We start from the raw sequence: 18261 nt of genomic DNA, 5'->3' as shown, positions 1-18261 counted from the left end.
CAAAAGAGGACATCTGATAGCATCTTCCTTCCTGGTAGGTACCTTTGGTACCGCTAACCTAATTCTTTAGCAATGAAGTATAATTAAATGAGGATATCATCATAACCAATTATCCCCCCCACCACTCTGAACTTTCATTTGAAATAATGACCAAGAAGTTGAATTAATCAGTCTGATCCTCTGACCTCTGGGTTGGAGGTCAGCCTGTAATAAACTGGAGCGTGGAAACCTTACATTAATTTTTATGGAGCTGGAACAATTTATCATACTTTCTCAAAAATAGAAGGAAATATAAGGCAAGTTTCTCTCTTCCTTTGTCCTAGAGGTTGCCCTGTGTACAGACATCCATAAAAGAGAAAATAAGATTAAAAATAATTTATATACTCTCAAAGCTTAAATAATTTAAAAGCAAGATAATATAATTCTGGACTCATTTAATTTTTATATCATGGCAATTCTGACCTAATGAAAATTTCTACATCATCATTCCTCCAAACACTACTTTAAAGAAAGTCAATATAAGTCTTAAATGAAGAGTGAATTCTTAGCCAGGGATGGTGGCACATGCCTATAATCCCAGTGGCTTGGGAGGCTGAGACAGGAGGATCCAGAAACAGTCTCAGCAATAGTGAGGCGCAAAGCAACTCAGTGAGACCCTGTCTCTAAATAAAATACAAAACAGGGCCAAGATGTGGCTTCAGTGGTTGAGTGCCCCTGAGTTCAATCCCCCGTGCCCTGCCCCCACACCAAAAAAGTGAATACTTAAAGTCATAACTAAGGAACAAAAAAAATTTTTTTTTCTATTTTAGTATAGGTTTGCCTCAATTTAGCATCTCCTGAAAGGAAAACTTTATGCTGTGGTTCACAACAGAATTTCGAACATTTCTAAGAAGAATAAATTTATTTTTTACTCATTTTTGCTGCTGTAGGAATTTACTGGAGTAGCATCTGAACAGCACCAGAGAGAGTTCCACATCAGTGTACACCTAAGGCCCCAGTAAGGTCCGTTTAAACATGTGTAGAGCACCTAATAATACCAGCTTAACTGAGAAACTTGATATGACTAAATCTGTGTTTGTATCTCTACCTCAATTACAGATGTAAACACATAACACTAAAGTGGTCTTAAGTGTAAGGAAGATCAGTTCCTAAATATTTTGGCTACAGGAGTGAGAAAAGTTAGTGTAATTTCTAAGTTATGATGTTTTCGCCTCCATAGAGCTAATTTTCTATGAAAAAGCAACTTCAACAAATCAGAAATTCTATGTATTATTACCATATAATACCAACAGAGTGCAGTAGAGCGAAGCTCCATTTCTCACATTTCTTGATTCTTTAAGGAAAATAATACAAGAAATAAAATTTATAGTGCATCTTATTCCAAATATTTGCTGAGAAATCAATAAGAAAAAAAAAATAAGCAAATTTACCCAAGTTAACTAGTGAACATTTAAAAAGTTCACACTGCCTCATCTATTAGGTAATAAAAATAAGAAAACAAATTACTGTCACTGTTTTCCAGGAAATGAACAATATTTTCAAAATTGAGAGGACACATTTTCTTAAAGTTTTGCTTTTGACTTGTCCATATTTTGGAGAGGGAGTGGATTCTGCATTCTAATAGACAGCTTAAGAGCAGAAGAACAGTGTGGTATTGCTCGTGAGCTCAGTTAACTTGTTCCAAATTTAAAATCCTTTCATCTGGGTCTATGGTTGTTTGCACATCGGGCATGGATCTCAAACCCTAATGGGTCACTTGCTTCTGTGGCTGGAAGCAGCCAGCTTGGCGTGCCACCAGCTGGTCTCAGGGAAGCCTTCCTACAGTCAGCCAGATCTTACCTCCCCAGCCTCTTAAGCAGTTCTAGGAACCTGCCTTGCTGAAGCATCCCACAGGTTATGGGGCTAGTGTACAATGAAAGATGAGCTGATCTTGCTTCCTACCCTGGAGGAGGTCTTGCCCAGATGAAAAGAGGACAAGATGCCTTATAAGGAAGGCCTAGGCGAAGGAGGAGAAAAGACAAAGAGCAATTCTGGAAAGGCAGGTTTAATGAACTGTTAGAATCTGATTAGAGGCTAATGTCCCTTTTAGTGCTTTGTACCAATTTACAGCTGATATACTTTAACCATCTTCCCCCACTGGCTGTGATAAACTCATTAGTTTAAAAAATGCAAGCTAACCAGAGTCTTTGAAGTTAAAAACTGATAAATCATGAAAACTTGGCTGGGTTCATGTTCCATTTAGCACATATAAATAACACTATATTTTCATGATCGCTTTTTAAAATTTCCATTGTTGGTCTTGAATAATTCATTCTACAACATGTGTAGGAGTCAGTTTGTACATTTTAGTTTCATGTAAAAGTGAAAAAAAATATACATTTTCTTTTTTTACTAAATCAAGGTTTCACTGGAAATAATTCTACTATGATTTTATAGAATCATTCATAGCCATGACCATAATAAACATCATAAATAGCAAGGTTTGCAGCTAGGAACCAAACCTTAATTGTTAAACACTTTTAAACAGTACAGATTCGATCTGTATATATGTCCAAAAATTGTGTTGTAAATATATGAGAAGCATATGCATGATTCTAACCCTGCTTAGCCTAAATGCAGGCATTGAGCACCTCAAGCATGTTCAAACCACCCAGAATGGCGCACAGTTTTTAAACAGTGCATGATAATTATAGCACGGAAGATCCAGTCTTTGAAACAAAATAGTGATAGACTTATCTCACTAATTTAAGATCACATACATACAATCTCAGATTACTAAACTTCAAAAGTGTAATAGGTTCTAATAACTTGGAATTGCTGTCAAACACATCTTGCCATGATCTTAATCAAAATACATCTGCTGTGGAATCAATACCTCAATTGATTCTCAAGAGGAAAATAAATTACACAGTCATCAATTTTAGTGTCACAGTACTTTGTATATTTATTTTGTAACAAACATTTTGATATTGTATGCTCCTCAGAATTGTAATTTATGTGTAGCTGTGCATTACACATACACACACACATATGCCACATATGTGAACAAGTTGTTTCCTATGAGTTCTATCAATTGATTCACATTTTACTGCAGGATTTTTAGTTGGATGTTGATCAATTCCATGTGCAGTGAGTAAGAACAGTGCTCAGGATATTCCTATTTGCCAAATAAGATTTGGCAACACAGTCATCCAGCAGGTAATAACTCTCCTAGTCAAAACCCATATAAGCACACCAGTGATTGTTGCCAATATCTCAAAACATTCATAATGGCATCAACAGCAAGGAGAAGGCACTGGTCTTCAATGACAGTAGTTTATAACACATACAATGGCGGTGACTTCCCAGGTCAGCTTTACAATCTGCCTTCCTATCCCCACAATGAACATCTTTTCCTGTCCCTCCTCCTAAGTTGGGTTGGTCCACACAACTGGAATAAGGAGCTGACCAGTTAATGATCAACATTTAACTTTTAAACAAGGTTTCTTTTCCTATGCCAAAAATACCTATTTTGCCCTCTGTGGGTACAGGACATAATAGGTAACAAACATAAGAATAACACCTAGTATCTACATATTTACTATGGACCAAACCATATTTTAGGTGTTATACATGGTGATACTCATTTAACCCTCACAGTAACCCAAGAGGTTGATGCTTTTATTATCTGAAGTTGAAGTATCTGGGACACAAGGAGGTTGAATTACTCAGACTCACACAATTAGTAAGTGAGAGGGCTGTGTTCCAAACCCAAGCAGTCTGACCCCAAGCTGCACTTTCAACAGTTACACTCCCTCCACCCACCTACACTCCTCCCTATCAAAATGCACTCTATACATAAAAATGGGGTAAAAATGTAACACCTTATTGAAGGTTCCATGAGAGCAGATCTAGAATCTAGTATCAGCTTCTTCAGGCTGAGCAGACTTAAAGGAACTGTGAAACTTCCAGTAATGGTGAGAAACCATATTTTAGGAAAATATTAATTTAAATCAGCCTCTAGTTTCAAAGCTATTTTATGTTTTATCCCCATTAAATCAAGTTTTCAATGTTTTCTTTACTTCATGAAAGTATAAGTTTCTTGCAAAGCATGGTGGCACAAGTCTGTAATCCCAACAGCTCAGGAGGTTGAGGCAGGAAGATCCCAAGTTCAAAGCCAGCCTCAGCAACCAAATGTAGTCCTAAGCAACTGAGCAAGACCCTGTCTCAAAATAAAAAAAAAAATAAAAAAGGCTGGGAATGTGGTTCAGTGGTTAAGCACTGCTGGGTTTCATCCCTGGTACCCCCCCCCCCAAAAAAAAGTGTAAGTTTCTAACCTAAAAAGTGTCCCATTTAATTTAGCAAGTCAGTCCCATCTTGATTTCAACATCCAGGAAATCCATGGTAATCTCATCTACTCTGCAGTGTTTTGAAAACATTCACATCCTTGGTTCCTAATTCAATATTTTCACAATAGTTTCATGTATTTGGGTAATAAAGTATCTTCACCTTCTCCCTTTATACTCAAGAAAGATGTATTTTGGCATTATATTTAATTTACAATTGCTCAAGTTAAACATTAAAATATATTTTTCAATGTTTAGATATCCTCAGTGGCAATTCGCTTATGGAGGACATATGAATTACCAAAGTACCTGAAATGGTACAAAATAAATATCAGCTAAGACTCTTCCACTTCAGCTCAGCCTTTCCTCTGTCATTCCTCTGCAGATTGGGAGCATGGCTATCACATTAGTGACTACATTTTCTTAACAGAGCTAAAAGCCAAAACTATTGAGCATCCCCCTATTGGGACCCTTAATTTAAATCCCTTTCATGGTTTCAATGATCCATATGTACATTACTCTGAAATATTTGTCTTCAGCCTCAAAAACCAAATCCTTCCATAAAAATGTCACATTGAAACATATGGAGCAATCTCTCTCCTAAGGACTAGCTGAATTATGTGTGTAATGTAGCAATGTATATTATCCTGAAAGGATCATTCTGTTTCCTTATAATAGTAAAGTGCTAAACTGCCACACAATGTACAGTTTATACAAATATTTTAGAAGGGTTTCCTATAAGTGCTAGTTGCTAAACTAGCCATAAAAAACAAGTTCTTATTCAAGTTGCAAATGGATGCTTTTCAAAGGAGCAACCAACCCAACCCAAAGTGGAATCCAAAATTTACTAACAGCATTTTCAAAGGGCCTCAATAAAGTCTGCATAGCAAGGTTTCATATGGACCACATTTACAACCCTGGTCCATAAGATTGTATCACCTAGTGAGGTTGTAGGTATCTTGATTTGCACAAGTAAGCACTATGATGGTCACACAATGATCAACCGCAGAGCTACACATTTCTCAGAACTTATCCTGTCATAAGGAGACACATGACTGCGTAGTTTTAGAAACAACAGATGCATGCCTTCTTTCCTTTGTTCATTGTGCAGAAGGTGGTTAAAATAACATCTGAGCTTCCAAACAACTTTCCAAACCATCATTAATACAAATTGTAATAGAAAGGTATTTTTGTCATACCCTGAAGAACTAAGCATATTTTAGCAAGTTGATTAAATCTTTCCCTAAGTATGCAGCAAGGATTTCTGCATGCCAAAGTCATCTCATTCTGTCCCCAACACATTCATGATATCAAGGACCAGCCAGAGTCTGAAGAACAGCTATGGTCAGAAATCAGAAAAATACCACAGCAAGAAAAGTGGCAAACCAACCAAACCCTGGAGAGGGAAGGCAAAGTTCCAGTTCATCTGGGCAGGAACCGACACTCTACAGAGAGATCTAATATGTAAGAATAAGAACTGGGTGCTGGAGGGACTAATGAATGAGTTTGATGTCAGATGATGGGAAAGTGGAGTTCAGTCTTGGAGAGGAAGTCAGAGACAAGATTCTCTCCACAGATAGCAGAAGCTCACCTCAGAGCCTCGTCCCAGCAAAGTGCAAAGTCAGGAAACAGGAGTAGGAAAGATTCAGAAAGCAACCCACGTATTCTGGCCCATGCCCCCGACCTTCTTCCTGGGCACATACAACACCACACAGACCACACACCGTGAGACTAGACAGAAAGGCTCTCTATTCATGGCAACTGGGAAAAGCACTTGTAATACAACCACAGCATGATCACAGGGCTTCCCAATTTTTAAAATAAGGACAATTATAACAACAATAACAATACCATTTAATGAGCCCTCATATACCCGGTATTGTTTCAGGGGCTTTATATTCACTACATCACTCATTTATTCCTACTTGTACTGGTTGAAAAAATATTTAATGAGGGCTGGGCACTATTCTAATTATTTAGAATACCCTAGCGAATAAAGGAAAGTTTTGTGGAGTTATCATTCTCATCATTTAATCCCCCAATAATTTTTTTTACCATGTCCATTTTAGAAAAGGTTATTAAAGGGCAGAGAAATTTCATAAAGTGCCCAACATTATGAAAATGACAAGTGGCTCAGCACTGAGGAGAATCTATTTTTCACAACTACTAGGGACAGAGCTCCTCATCACTGCTACAAAGCTGAAGAAGCTAAGAACTGTGCAGGCTACTCCAGTCCCCTTATGTCACCATGGGTGGTGCCAGGACTGAGGTGGAGCTCCAAAGGCATAATGATCTCCGAGTATGCTGAAGGGGCAGAGGAGCAGCTCACACTATGACCTCACCCTAGAAGATAGCAGCTGCCTCTAACCACCTGCCCACTCAGCTCAGGCTATGTCTTGGCCACATGAAAAATCCTCCCCACTCCAGGTCTGTGAATACCCTAGGCCATCATAGGAGTCATACCTGACAGATTCTTTCACACCTATGACAACAGAATCTAAGTACCAGAAGAACAAGGATTGCTTTTTTTGTGTTTTTATAACAGGACACCTATCCCCAGACTTGAAACTATGTGGAACACATAAAGCGTGCTAAGTAAGTATTTGCTGAGCTAATGAAAGAAAAATGCAGACAAAATCAACTAATTATCTTGCGTCTAGGAGGTCGTAAGCTGGTTGCAAACAGAGAGGTAAGAGCATAGGCAAAATCTTAGCACTATGAAACTCTACATATTGGTAAATAAAGAAGTTAGCATGGCTAGAACATTCCCCTCACTGGAAGAGTACTTGATGAGACTAGAAAGTTCACTTGGGGTCAGCTCCTTAACTTAAAGAATATACTACACCCTGGGATGTGTGGATATTTGGGTACATTGTTTAATTGTAAAGTTTTTGCTTATTCAGAATCTGTTACAAAGGGGGTAATTTTCTCTCAAGTAGTCTGAATCACGAAACAGAGAATAATAAAAGCAAATTTACCTGAACAGAGGAAAACAGTTTAAAATTTTAAAAAAAATTATATAAATCAATTCTGATTAGTTACAAACTTTTAAAGAAGAATTTACTCTGCTTTTGATACCATTTTTTTTTTCTGAGATGGATCAGTTCTAGAGACTATCATGGTCATCAAAACAAACAACAAAAAATGAATTGATATTGAACAAGTAGTATTCTTAGTATTGTACATTAATATGGTCAGTCATTTCCTTTTCTGAAAAATCATTTATATAAAATGAAAGAAAAACCGGAATACCAAATGGAATATGTAATAAAATAACAGCACTGGTCCTTTGTGCCTGGAAAAAATGTAGATTACTATCAAGTATTAAGTCATTTATTTTCTGGAGGAAACACAGGAAATGATTATTGACCTATATTTCCACCTTTTCTTGTCTACCATAATGTCAAGTGGCTCCTTATCAAAACCACAATAGATTAACTTTCTAAAATACGGCTGTTGAGTGTTTGTCTCCTGCACAGACTGAAGAAAGAGCACTTACGAGCTGAGAATAAGTAAAAGAATTTAGAAGAAAAATTAAAAATTCAAGTCAATTAAAAAAAAATTATTACCATTCTAATGAAAACAAAAAGAGAATGAGTACCTTAAGGAACTCTGAATGGTCAGAAAAATGTGTAAACTGCTAAACAAGTAAACTCAATTTTATTTTTTCTCCAAGAATTCACATTTTTTTCTCATCTCTAATTTAATCCTGTGTGGAGTGCACAAGGGGCACTGCTGGCCAGTACCTGAGTTGTAACAATTTATGTCTGGGGCAGGTGGAAAAAGCATGTTTCCTCCATGTTATAGAATAAAGCCCTGCTTCCTGATTGAAAAAAAAAAAAAAAAAATTGTGCCTAATACGTAACTTTATCTTCCTTTAAAACCCTGAGCAAACCACCTATGTTTTCATTTTGTCCAAGAAGCATTATCAAGGCAGAGAAAAGATAATATAGTATCTAATATAGTATCTATCTTGTTATTCAGAGCTATAACTAAAAGAGTAATAAAAGATTATACCAACAAGTTACAATAGTTTGCACTGCCTAGACAATCTCATTTGACGCATAGTCAAATGGCTATTTTATGTATAATTCATTGTCAGTACTCATTAAACACTTTTATAGGCAATACTGTTACAAATTTACTTTCATTTTGCTGCTAATACCATCCAAAGAATTCTGGCTATCTCATCCTATCTTTTTTAAAAGCATTTTGTTTTCCATATGTGGACTTTTTTCAGTATACTTTCAATATCATATAGAAATATTTTAGAATAGGATATTGCCTATTCTATGCTCAGACTTTCTGATTTAGATTCTGCCATCTACTAGGTGTACAACCTTCTCATAGTTTTACTCAAATTCTAAAATGTAACACAAGAAAAAAAAAAAATAAGAACCTCATTCAACAGAAATTCAGAGTATAATTTTAATTAAGAAATTACATAACTGCACTGCATTTACTCAGGCTTTGTAACTTTCTGTCTACCTCTTAATAAACCTGACCCATAAAAATAGAAACAGTATAATTTTGAACCTACTGTATAACTTATTTCACCCAGGAAGTTTCTATTACCTTCTTCTGTTATTTGATACCGAGTATGGTTTAAATGAATGTAGTTCGTAGAAAGTTAACAAGATTATTAGTAAATTTGCCTAGCTTAGGAAATCTGCTGCTATAACTCAGATATATTCTTTTAGACAAAGCTTTGTCAACATCTGCACTATGGACATTTTCACCAGACAGTTCTGTGTGTTTCATCCTATAATGTCCTGTGCATTTTAGAATGTTCAGCAGTAACTATGTCTTCTATACCAAATCCCGCTAGTATCCCCTCAGCTATAAATATAAAAAATGTTTTCAAAATATGTGATAGAGCAGAGAGAGGTACCTCATTTAAAAATCACCATTTTATAATTACTGATATATGAACTTACTGGAATCTTATTTTTATGTTGAATTATACATCTAGTGAAACAGTATAAAAAGTACCTCAACATTAAAAGACAGTAATAACTGACACAAAGAATATTTATGTTTAACTTTGGAATACACCTGCAGGGAAATTAGTAATGTTTTCAAGAAGACTATCTTACTTGAATTCCTTCTACATTTTCTTCGTATCAAAGTTTTTCCACTAACAGGTACAAAGATTCCAGAAAGGAGCTATGAATGTGCTCCTTGTTCAAGCAAAGGGAACGGAAAGAATATTTCAATATTAGTATAGTAACTCAGGGTGGATCTCTGGTCCCATTATTAGACATGGCCTATGAGAATCCACCAAATTAGCCAAAGAAAGAAACTGTAAACACCTAAACACTTTCAACATGGAACTAGAAGATAAGAGTTTTTATTCTTAGCTATCTATCTGATCTGCTGGATGAGGTTTTTATATTCTGCATTTCTTCACAGAAATAGGATGGCCCCATATCAAGGACAACACATTTAATAATGTGAACCGAAATATAAACCTGTTTATATTTTCATAATTTCATTAGAAATGCTATCTTTCAAGTAACATAAAAGTCAATACATCCTTGTGATTGTGCCACAAAGTATCTGGGAACTAAAAGAACAGCACGGGTTATATAAATTAAATTGCTAAGAAAAGAGGGAAAGAGTGCCTTCTTACAAAAATTTAAAAGATGCGAGGGTCATGGAGCAAGAAACGCAATTTTTAATTTTGAATGCTCTCTAGAGGATCTTGCTTTTGATTCACAGGAATAAAAGAAGGAACTGTTCCTAGGTGGGGAACATGCTGACAGGGTAAACCACAAATTCATTTCCAATAATGCACGCAGTCTCTCTGCACAGGCTGTTCCTGTGCTGTCTAGTAGCCACTAGCTGTGTGCAACTATTGAGCAGCTGAAATGTGATCTGCCCAAATTTCAGTGTGTTTTACATGTAAAATGCACATGGACTTTGAAGACATATAAAAAGAGGAATTCTAGATTAATTCCATGTTGAAATACTTCAGTAACTACTGGGTTTAATACTAATTTTTAAAATTTTCTAATCTCTACCAGAAAACATCCAAAAAACTTGGAACATTCTTAGTGTCTACTAGAAAGTGTAAGATTATATATGGATTGCATACAGTGTCATTAGGGCAAAGCTGCTCTACTACAACCTCAGTGGATCTCAACCTGACTCGGTGCTATGATCTTCTGGCTTCCACCCAATCCTATGGAAACTCGGGATAGGAGAGGGAGAGAAAAATGGAAAGGTTTTAATGTCTAAATCAGAGAAGCACTACTGACCCTTAGTGCCCAGGGATGCTAAAAGTCCTCAGTGTATGAGTCTGTCTCAAACATTAAATAACTTTCCCACTTACATTCTTAACTGTGTCATCACTGAAAACTAGGCAGGTATATCATCTGCCAATCAGACTGCAGCAACTCATTCCAGCAAGAATCCAACTTTATATCTTCAGCCATATCTTTATCTCAAGATTCAGAACTATATTCCACTCATCCGCTTAACATCTCCAACCAGACATTCCAAGGGCGTGGTACAATGAACGAACCCCAAACTCCACTGGTGTACCTGAACTCCACAACCTCTTGGGAGAAAAAAAGGAAAGCAAGACTTTCCTTTTCATACTGCACCCTGCATTTTCTCTCAAGGAATGACATCATCCACCTTCTTTTCCAGGCTAGTAACCTTTCCCTTGTGACGGCATGTGGAATTAGCTACCAGAACCCTTGGTTAGTCACAGCCAGCCAACCCTGGCTATTCCAGTTAGTCTTTGCATATATGTGATGGTCCTACTACTATCTCCTCCTCCAGCCCACTGCCAAATACATCGTGGTTCAGACGCTGTGTAACTAATTTACAGCAGCAGAGTGAAAAACCTCAGCAATCTTGGATGCCAGGTAAAAATGTCAGGTCAGAAGGAAGCCTCAGAAAATCTGACAGCATTTCACACAAGAAGAATTCATTAGGTTCCCATAACTTCAAAAACAATGCTTTTAAGTGAGAGAGGGGGAGAACAGAAAAGGGAGAGGTCTAAAATGATATGCACTCAAAATTGGGGCTGAGAGAATGTGGGTTGATATTTTTCAGTTTTGCTGAGTTTCCTTTTTTTAACAAATTTCATATGTTATCTATATAATTAAAAGAAATGTTTGACAGTTCAGAATTTGAGGTTAAAAAAAAAGAGCTAAGTATGCTAAAAGAAAAACAAATGATCAGAAAAGAAATCAAATTTCCTATCCAGGTTGACATTCATAATGTAAAAAAGCCACTGCTGATATCTAACCAAGAGAGTTCACAAGCACACACTCTCATATATATATACATATATATGTTACAAGCAAATTTTAAGTAGCAGAAACCTAAAAACTACAAGACGAAACTGAAAGGAGCTTACTAAGTTATATTAGAAAGTGATGCACTGAATCTTTTATACTGCTTGAAGTAGGCTATATCAACCCATGTTTGCAAATATTTTCATTTTGTATAGATCTGGCTATTTTATTATCTAATCTGGGAATGATATAATCTTTGTTATGTTCTAAGGAATTCCATGACAATATAATAAATGAAAATATGCTTTTATCTTCTAAATATGTGGCATTCCTGGTAAAAAGGAAAACATACCAAATACTCATCCCATACACACTGCACAGAATAGTCAGTGACTATATTCTAGGAGATTTTAGTCATATGGGACAATATCTTCTTGTCTGGGACAGTATATAGGAGCAAGAAGATTGACACATCAGATTTCATAACAATTTATGTATTAATCTTATAATTACCACAATTAGACTCCTGCCCTTTCTGCAGATCTCTTTCTCTCCTGAGCTTTTAAACATTAAAACCACATTCTCAGGTTATATAACAATATTGGAATTGTTATATGAGAAAATTCCTAGAGAGTTACTGCAGAAAGAACTGGTAATGCATTTTTGGAAGGACTAAAAATATCCTCTGGAACTTCCAGTTTCCTGTCCAATATGTAAGAAGCTTAAAAGTCACCACAAAGTCTTAATAGCAAATTAAAAGTTGAATAAAACGAAAAACCAACAACTCTCTTTAGATTTATCAGAGAAGTAAGGTCACGGGGTGACCCTTTGCCCAAATCAGAGAAGACAGGAGGATACAGGGAAACATAACTTACCAGAGCAGAGACCTTCTGTGGACCAGTGTCTAGGCAGGAAAACTAGACAGAGTTTAACTGACAGATTATGTGTAACTACACCTCTGAGAGTGAATACTCCAGTCGCAGGGGCTTGCCCATATATTGTTCTGTGAAACTTGTAATCTTTTATAAAGAATATTTTGATATTTAATAAAGGAAATTTATGTTAGGCTTTTTAAGGGCAAATGACCTGAACATGCGAAGAGGACAAGCATGACAAGAAAGCTTATGAAACAATGCTTAACACATTGTCATGAAAGAATTGCAAGTTCAAACAATAAGATACACAGGACTCTTTCATTAGAATGCCCAAAATCCAGAACACTGACAATACCAAATGTTGGCAAGGATATGGAACAACAGGGATTTTCATTCATTGCTGGCAATGCAAAATGGTACAGCCACATTGAAAGACAGTTTGGCAGTTTCTTACAAAACCAAACATATTATCATAGGACTCCACTATCATATTTCTTGGAATTCACTCAAAAGACTTTAAAAAGTATGTCCACACAGTCTTTACAGCAGCATAATTCATAACTGCTAAAACTTGGAAGCAGTGCAGATACCCTTCAGGAGGTGAATGAGTAACTGTGGTACAGCCAAACAATGGAATACTACTCAGTGTTAAAAAGAAACGAGTCAAAATCCAGGAGAAGACATGGAGGAAACTTACATGTGTATTACTGAATGAAAGAAGCAAAATATGGTCACAGGGAAACCCACAGCAGTTGCCAGGGTCTAAGAGGGAAAGTGGAGTGAACAAGAAAAACAGGATTTTTTAGGGCAGTGAACTGTTCTACATGGTACTACAATGGGGCACACATCATTCCACATCTGTCAAAACCCATACAATGTACATGCTGAATAAGCCCTTATGTAACTATGGACTTCAGATGATAATGATATGTTGATGCAGATTTATCTATTTTAATAACTGTACAACTGCAGCATGCATACATACAATTGGGGAGGTTGTACATGACAGGGGTAGGAGAGGAAGATACGTATGAAACTCTATACTTTCAAGATTTCTGTGAACAGAAAATGCTTCTAACAATAAAATTTATAAATTTTAAAAATTCTCTCACAAATTGAATTATAAATTCCATTTAAAAAATTCAAAACAAAAGGAATACATTCTGTACAGTTGTTCCCAGAAATGCAATCAATAACGAAATGGAAAATCCAATACTGCAATTCATACTGTAGTTAGAGGATATTAGAAATAAATATTTAGACATATGTAAGAATAGGAATTTCTACAAGTAATCATTACTGCCAAGTCTTCCAAACCATGGAGAGTGACAAGGTGCTATCACAAGAGTTTTTAAACAACAGAACTCATTCCCACACCATTCTGTATTGTTTAAACACACCTATAACAGAGATCCATGTGTAATTTTATTACCCTACAATAATTTGAAACATTTTGACAAGATCAATACAAGGGATTGGTTGATGATTTGAAATACTATGAAACATGGGGAAATATCATTCTGCATGTAATCATTCACCTGGCAGTGAAGAAAATTGTCACCCAGTGTATGTACCAGTTAAATATAAGATTAAAATGCAACTGAATATCAAAGCACAAAATAGTCATTTTTATGCTGGAAGATATCAGAAGCATGGGATATATGTACATGTGTGGGGCAAGGATGGCCTGGGTTTATATATCGCTGGAAAATGTCTAGTGCTGAAACATCAGCAGGTTTTGAATCACAGCACTCTAACCGAACTCGTTTTAACTTTTCAGTCTGTTTCCAATTTTAGGATGAATTATATAAACATTAAAAAGTAATTTTAATAATAAACTTTATTATTTCTAACAATAAAACAATTCATACAATAAAGTTTTGGAAATATTTGGAAATATTTGTTTTTGGAAATATTAAATATCTATTACCTTTTAAGTTAAAGAGTGCTTAGCAAAGTAATTCCATGTTTCTATAAGGAAAAGTCTTCTAATGACAATGTTTAATTTAATTTAATTTAATTCTAATGACACTAATAATGCCAATCAATACATTTCACTGTAAATATTCAATTAGTCAGAACTTAATTTTTAGACAGAAAATAAGTTGTCAAGAAATATAAATGTTAATATTCTTATCTACCAATAATCATCTGACAAAACATCATTTGTATTTTTATAAATAATTAAGTTGGGAAGTGTGGACAATTCAGATGCTAAAGTCTAATTCTCTGGTTCATAAATGCAAATACTCAAAATAATTGGCAGAAAGATCCAACCCCTTAATGATGGACGGGAAGAAAACCTGTTACCATGAGGTGAAGAAGGGGAATCTGACAACAGCAGTGTCTGAAGTTCAACTCATGGACCTGTTTTTACAACTTAATACCAGTGAAGTCAACAAACAGGAAACTAACTTAAAAGCCCTGTAGGTCCTTCCTAAGGGACTATGACAAAGGTCTAGTGTTTCATTACATGCCATTCAGATTCTTCCCCCACACAATCAACCATGAGAAAGTAATCTGCACTATGGTAGAAATTTCCAGGGAACCTAGACACCTGATACCTTTTAAACCAACAATACACAGATACAAGGAAACACAAATATTAATAAGCACTTCCAAGTAACAGTGAACTTCTTAATGACATCTACCCAGGGCAAAAGGCACTAAAGACAGAAAAGCTACCACACAATTTCAGAAACACTCTGGAGATCTTAGGTCACCTTAGTTTTAATGTATACACCCCCCCCCCCCCCCCCCCCCCCCCGCAATTTGGTGGTTTCTCAATTCTTCCAACATGGTATCCACATAAATCCTAAGAGGCACACTAATGTGCTCTGACAATTAAGGCTTATCTGAACCTGGCACATAACAGTCCAACAATGCCAAAGACCAAAAGAGGTCTATAAGTTGGGCATCCCAGTCATTTTCACACCAGAGAGCATGTGCAGAAGGCAGTGGGGCAAAGAGATCAAGCTGATCCTGGGCTCAAGAGATGCATACCTCAGGTACACATCTGGGGTCACCGTGTGACTTGATACACCATGCCAGTCAAAAGCCTTTACCTTAGGATCCAATGTCCTCAAAATGGCTGCCATACAGACAAAAAAGCAAATTAAAAACCAAAACAGAGCTGTGAATCAAAACACCATGCCTTAAGCTTTATATTTTAATAGATAAATGCTGCCTCTATTAAAAGTATATTTCCCCAAGACAGTAAGTTCGTCAAATATGTATTTCAAATGAGACTACAGGGGAAATATTTTAATCAAGTTCCCATAAGAAATGATTTATTCTAAAAGCACACTCTATTTTTGCTATCCCATTTCTTCATTCTTCCATAAAATTTAGAAATGATATTAGCCTCATCTTTCTAGAGTTCTAGCCTCTGATCAGTTCAGCACAGTCCTACGCTGAGAGTAATGGAATTTTCAGACGAAGCAGGTGTGATGGATGGGGACCCTAGCTGTCACCATTCTCTGCACCTGTTTCTCCACAGGTGTTTATGATCCAGGAAGGGACAATGCAGAGGCTGACTCAACCTCCCATGGGCAGGAAATGCAGAAAATATCCAGAGACAAAACTGGACGTTGCTCCAAAACTCCTATTCCCCTTTTCACCACTCTTTTCTTTTCAAAAGAGAATAAATATATTATAATTTCTCACTCTTACCAATATGCTCGAAGTGAATGGAATTTCATTAGAGTCATTAAGTCCCTATTACAGCAGGCTCTTCAAACTAGGAAATGACCATCTCCTGCCAGTGAGTTATCTTTTCCAAGCTGTTGCGATATAGCTGCCCCGTAATTAAGAGCAAGCCACTTTCATACTCTAGTGGGTGGAGCTGTAAACTGCAGGCAATTTGGCAGAAAATATCAAAAGCCATAAAACCACACACGTCTTTAGTTCGGGAGACTCTAACTCTTGGAATGTATCCCGAGGTAATAATTAAGGATGTGCAAAATAATATTTATTTCCCTGCTGTTCATAATGACTACATCTTGGAAGCAACCTAAATGTCCAGAAATAGGAACGTGGTTAAATAAATTATCATAGACCTATAAAGTAAAATATCACAAGTGAACATTTGAAAAGATGCAAAAACATGTCTATGACATGCATGGGCTTCTTTGTGTATTTTTAAATATAAAAATCAAAACATAGAACATAAAAAGTTACATGTTTTCCTTGTCTCTTCTTATGTTTCTGGATGCTTCTCTAAGGAGTATATAATGAACATGGATTGTTTAGACAAACAGAAACTGAAAGTGGGGGGTGGGGGGAAAATAGTACAAGTTTGTTTTCTTTAAGAGGCCAAAGAAATGGAACTATTAGAAAGAGGAAGGATTAGAAATGGGATTGAGGAAACACTCCTTACAAGTGTGATTGTGAGGCTCCAAAATGTGCAGTCAACAGAGGTCATGGAATCTCTTTGCCTTGGGGATCTGTAAGAAAAGGGTAGCCAACTCTCATTTGAGGACAGCTTGAATGCAGTTCTGACCCCTGTGGCCTCTTGCAGCTCCATGTGCAAAAAGCCTGAGCCAAAATACAATTTTCACTCACTGACACACAAAGTAGTCAATTCCTCAGATTGCCCCCAATCCTCTACAATCCTTTACCCTATTCAAGTGAAAAGTAACCCTAACATCTTCCACCCAGTGCTGAAAGCCACCGAGCTTTGACTTCATGCACCAGCAGCTTGCCTGTGCGTACTCAGATAATACAATCGAATGTTAGTACTCTGTAATACACAAGGGTCTTCTTGACTTTCCCACAGTAAAGAAAAATGACGTATTTCAGCTACTTAAATATTCCAAGCTGAGACAAAGAACATGGTGGTGCCTATTAACTATCCTATGCACATTTACTTGTAAGCCTTATGGCTAAAAATGTTAAAAAAAATTATGACCAAAATAACTGCTGGGATGTGCTTAAAGATGAAGAAAAATGTTCAGTTCTGAGAAGTTCCTCTGTTTTAAAAAAAGGCCTCTGGACTTCTATCCCTACTAGAAAAAAATGAAAAACAACAAGAACATAAAACCCACCAAGGTCTCTGGACTTTGTTTTCTGAGCCTTCCCCTGAATACAAATATAATATTTTCCAAGAGGTTTAATGGGAAGCAGTTTTCCTGGCCTCAGCCAAAAGGGAAGAAGATGGAGAAGAGGAAACAAGAGTTGAAGGGGTTAAAACAAGCATGATTACAGTGAAGACAGGTTTACGCCAATTACCGAACTGAGAAAATGAGCTTGAATCCGGGAGGAAAGCAGCTCAAGGGCCAAGAAGAAGGAGCCGACCAAGGTTGGAGTACAGGGTCACAGCACAGAAATAACGTGTGGTGATGCTACCAGCTAGGTGAATAAGGTGGACCTTGTGCATGGGCATTTCAGGGACTCGATTCCAAGAAAAAGTCAAGTTTCAAACCAATATAAACTTCCTGCTGGGACCCTCATGCCTTTAGTCAGGGCTCAGCCTTGGCCATCAGCTTTGTAATCAAGGCATCTGACACAGAGAAGATTCTGCAACCTTTAAAGTACAGCATTCTCAGCACCAAAGAGCTAAGTCCTGACATTTTGATGAAATCGTAATTTGGTCACAGCAGAGGTCTGCCCCTTCACATACTGTGTTCTGAAGAAACACAGTTTTATTTTTTGGGAGTGTTATTTTCTGGATGGGTGAGAGGTTCTCTCTTTTCATTGCAAATTTGAAAGAGAAAATATTAGCCACTTCAATGGAAATTCTCCTGATATGTTTGACATACAAGGTGAAGGACAAGAGGTAACTACTTCTTGATGACTCAGACTAATAATTAA

At 36.6% G+C, this 18261-nt stretch overlaps 1 protein-coding gene across 8 annotated transcripts in view; it reads right to left on the bottom strand.

The window, feature by feature from the left end:
- The window catches only part of KLF12 (KLF transcription factor 12), a 437715-nt gene that overhangs the window by 242295 nt on the left and 177159 nt on the right, over positions 1-18261 (bottom strand). The gene's annotated exons all lie outside the window — the stretch shown is intronic.

This window comes from Sciurus vulgaris, assembly GCF_902686455.1.
Source record: "Sciurus vulgaris genome assembly, chromosome: 4".
Taxonomy (NCBI): Eukaryota; Metazoa; Chordata; class Mammalia; order Rodentia; family Sciuridae; genus Sciurus; species Sciurus vulgaris.
This window is presented reverse-complemented; position numbering and strand designations above follow the sequence as displayed.